Source organism: Felis catus, chromosome B4 (genome assembly GCF_018350175.1).
Source record: "Felis catus isolate Fca126 chromosome B4, F.catus_Fca126_mat1.0, whole genome shotgun sequence".
Classification (NCBI taxonomy): Eukaryota; Metazoa; Chordata; class Mammalia; order Carnivora; family Felidae; genus Felis; species Felis catus.
In genome coordinates this window covers 53,605,152-53,609,833 of record NC_058374.1, presented here as the reverse complement: position 1 = coordinate 53,609,833, position 4,682 = coordinate 53,605,152, and the positions used below count along the sequence as shown (strand labels likewise).

General features: G+C 34.8%; 1 protein-coding gene across 1 annotated transcript in view; it reads right to left on the bottom strand.

The window, feature by feature from the left end:
* The window catches only part of PDE3A (phosphodiesterase 3A), a 537,920-nt gene that overhangs the window by 366,985 nt on the left and 166,253 nt on the right, over positions 1–4,682 (bottom strand). The gene's annotated exons all lie outside the window — the stretch shown is intronic.

The following is a 4,682-nucleotide window of genomic DNA, read 5'->3' as shown; positions in this document are numbered from 1 at the left end:
GCACTGAATATAGTAAAAGAATTTTTGTGTTGGAAAACTTTTTTTTCAAATATGTGTGTATGAGTGTATTTATGATGACAATATTTCTCACTGTGGATCTTAGACCAAATAGTTTGAAAAATACTCTTCTAAATGATCAAATGGCATGGAGCACATCTGAGTGTGTGACTAAACAAACACAAGATCTGGTAGGATCAAACGTATGATGGTCAGTTTGAGCCCCACATTCCCCTGATTCACTCTTCCGGTTAACACCTGAATCCAGGAGCAAGCTAGAAACTCCTTCTCACAAATACAGTAACTTGCCATAAAGAGGTTGGCTTTGTTGAGAACTGAACGGAACACTGATTCCCTTATGGGGCTTACCATGGATTATGAAGCATCCTGATTGCCTGAGACTCACGAGTCATTGTACTTGCTGTTTCACAAGGACCCAGTTATCATTTGTATTGCCGGCTGCCTAATGGAGAGTCTTCTCTTGCTCCGAGTGCCACTGAAAGCTGGCAGCTCTTCAGGCCACCTGGTTAAAGGGTCAAAGCGGGACACCAAATGTGGTCAAAACCTCTAGACTCTGAAGGTCCTCACCAATAAAGTTGTCTTCTTCCAGTTTTTTAGTGTCCTTGTGTTTTAAGTTTGTCTCTTATAAACAGTATATGAATGGAATTTTAATAATCCATTCTAATAACTGCTTGCTTCCAAAAGGCAAATTTTTATGTTTATATACATGTGCATATTTCAATTAGTTTTACCATCTTATTTTCTGTTTTTTTATTCATTTCTTGAATTTTATTTTCATTTGTCAATCAATATTGAATGAAGTCTTAGTCCACCCAGAAAACTATCAGATTCAGGGTTTTGTAGAAATTGCTTCATTATCGGCAAATTTCACCTGATCTGAGGTTATGTTTTTTTCTGCTTAGCTGAGGACCCTAAAATTTCATTTCCATATATATTCTTGAGATTATTTCTAATATATATTAAGGGAGTTCTATAGCTCTTTTGTGTGGGCATTTCTTCTCCAGGGTGTAAACTTTTTTTTTTAATGTTTATTTATTTATTTTGAGAGAGAGAGGGAGGGGCCACGAGAGAGGGAGAGAGAGAGAATCCTAAGCAGATGCATGGCTGAACTCACAAACCATGAGATCATCACCTAAGCTGAAATCAGGAGTTGGAAACTAAACCGACAGAGCCACCAGGCACCCCAATACAGGGTATAAACTTAGAGTTGACTCCTGAGGGCATTTTGAAATATCAATGTATTTGGTTTTGATAAAATGGGAGGTAAGAACTGGCTTCCTTTGGGAAGCTAATCATCTCAGGTAAGAGAATGATAGTGTCTTGACACTAGAACAGGAGTTGGTTAATAAAGGAAAGGGGAGAGAGCAAGAGAAGTTGCCCCTTTCCAAGACGGGGGAGACTCAGAGGGCAATAAACTTCAGAGTTCTCCAATTAGTCTTCTTTTCTTCTACACACTCGTTTCAATTCTCAGGGCCTTACTCATTCCAGATCGATTTCCTGTTATGTAGAAAATATCTCCCAGTAAACTCTGAGCTTGATTTTGAGCTTTTTTAGCTCTTTAGTCATAAGAGTTACGAAACTATTTCACTGTAACAGTAAAAGTCTCCAAGAAGTCTATCTTCTTTTTCTGGTACTGTAGTGGTTTAGCTGTCTGAAGTAACACTTCCAGTACGGAACAGCAAAAAGTCTGGATCAATTTTATGCATGTGCACTCACATGCACGCACACACACACAAACACACACAACCATCTTTTGATAGGCAAGCATTAGCTACGTGGCAAATAGGGTGAATTTTTTGATGCATAGTATATAGGCATTTGCCTCAGGCATCTTCACATTCTTGATGAAATAGAGCTTGAGTTTCAAATGTCCTATGTGACAGGGAAAGAGACAAAACTAGGGGCACTCCCAATGTCTAAACCAGAACAGAGGCACCATTGTGTAAATCAAGGCCCCCAAAACAATCCCTTCAATGGGTTGACTAAAAACATTCTTGCTGAAAAATTTTTTTTTTGCCTGCTTCAGCCTTCACTCTGGATGGTGGTGGGTGAAGGATGGTAGGGAGGTGATGGGTGGTTCCTAGTCATAAGCCAGGCATCACATGGGTTTAGGGCAGAATATTTGATGAATTCAAAAAGGCTGAAGCTGAATATTTAAGGTTATATTGCTAGTGCCCTCAACTGCCTACAAACAAAAACACACAACAACAAAACTGAGTGCTTTATAGTTAACTTCAACCTCAGACCTCAAAGAATTCCAATAGATAAAGGTCCAAGAAACATAAGCCTATGGCTAATAAATCACAAAATAATCAAAGAAGCAATACCTAGAGGAAATCATTTGAAATAAAAATTTTCAGAATTTAAAACATGCAAGAAATTTATAGAACTATCATATAGAAATAGAACTATGTTTAATATGTTTAAAAAGCATATCAAACTGTCATATACACAAAAACACCCAAACTAAAAAATGACAAAAAAACACTGAATAACTGCAAAGAATTTCTAGAAAATAGGAAATATTATAACTCATATTAAGAATTCAGGGGATGCCTGGGTGGCTCAGTTGGCTAAGCGTCTTACTTCAGCTTAGGTCATGATCTCATGGTTCATGAGTTTGAGGCCTGAGCCAGGCTGTGTGCTGACAGCTCAGAGCCTGGAGCCTGCTTTGGATTCTGTGTCTCCCTCTCTCTCTCTGCCCCCACTCCCTTGCTCACACTCTGTCTTTCTCTCTCTCTCTCAAAAATAAATAAGCATTAAAAATAAATAAATAAATAAATAAATAAATAAATAAATAAATAAATATTTTAAAAATTAAAAAAAAGAATTCAGAATGTGCTAAATTCAATAAATTGTTTATGAATTCAATAAATGTATTAAATAGCATATTAGATATAAGTAAAGATGGAATTGATAAACAGGGAGATAGAACTAAAGATTACACAGAATGTACTGCAAAGAATCAACAAGATAAAAAATATGAAGGCAAGATTAATATTTTTAAAGCTTTTGTTTTAATTTCAGTTAGTTAACACAGTGTTGTATTAGTTTCAGGTATACAATATAGTGACTCAGCACTTCCATACATCACCCTGTGCTCATCACAACAAGTGCACTCCTTAATCCCCATCACCTATTTCATCCATCCCCCCATCTCCCCTCCCCTCTGGTGACCATCAGTTTGTTCTCTATAGTTAAGAGTCTGTTTCTTGGTTTCTCTTTCTCTCTCCCTCTATTTTTCTTTTTGCTCATTTGTTTCATTTCTTAAATCCCAAATATGAGTGACATCATAGTATTTACCTTTCTCTGACTGACTTATTTCATTTATCATTATACTCTTTAGCTCCATCCATGAAGGTGAGATTGACATTTATGGGAGTAATATAAATGGGTCTGATATATATCTTATTGGGGTTTCAGAATGAGAGATTGGAAAGAATGGTAGAAAGACAAATATTCAAAGATGCTAAGGCTGAGAATTTTCAAATATTGATGACAGACAACAGAATTCAGTCTTAGGAAACCCAGTGAATCCCAAGGAGAATAAACAAAAAATTGTTTTCATTGCCTTATAAAATTTCAGAATACCAAGAACAAAAAGATCTTAAAAGCATCCAGAAAAATAATTAGATTGTCTATAAAATAAAAAGTATTAGAACTAACCACTAACTTCTACACAGCAACAAATAAGACAGAAGATAAAGAAATAATGTCTTCAAATGCTAAGAGAAAGTAACTACCATTCTAGAATTATAGTCCCAGTGAAACACTTTTCCAAGTTTGAGAATGATATAAAGACAATTTTATACAAACAAAAACTGAAAATTTTAATACTCACATACATTGCTAAGGAAATCTCTAAAGGACAAACATTAGAACTGCAGAAAATGATTTAAGAAAAAGATATGTGTTGCAAGAACTGGTGAACAAAGAAAATGGAAACCTATGCATAACCCTGACCAAACACTGACTATCGGGAGCAGTAATAATATCTAACTTGTGGGATAAATAAACAAATAAAATAGAATTTAAAAAATACTGTGGCGAGGAAAACATAGGATAAATGGGCCTAATATGAACTACAAATTAACTATCTTGAAGTGGAAATAGACTAAAATTTCCAGAAAAAAGCAAAGATGAGCAGGATGGATTTAAATATCAGGCTATTTTGTGTAACTTAATCCAATATACCACTGAATTAAGGGGATTATTATTTTACAGCCTACTGAGAAAGAAAAATGAAACTCTACCTATTAACTTGTGACACTGTATTTTAATGTTAATCGTGTGTGATGAAAGTTCTTTATACTTCATGAATTAGTCAGACCAGCTGTTTCTCTTTGAAATATTTTTCATTTATTCTGAAAGATTTGGAATTGTTTCCACCTTGAGTTGCATTTACCAATGGGAAATACAATACTTTTGCATGTATCTAAGAAACAAAATACAACAGGTTTATCTACTTGTAAGTTATATGTCTGAAATCACTTCCTACTGATAAAAGATTTAATGTCTCAGTAAGATACACTTCTAAATTGACATTTGTCTAGTCATACATTTTCAAAGTACACAAAAGAAGAAAATAATAAATTTATCAACATACTATAAAATTAGGCAACTACCTCAATAAAGGATAGATAAATCAGAAAAGAAATTAATAA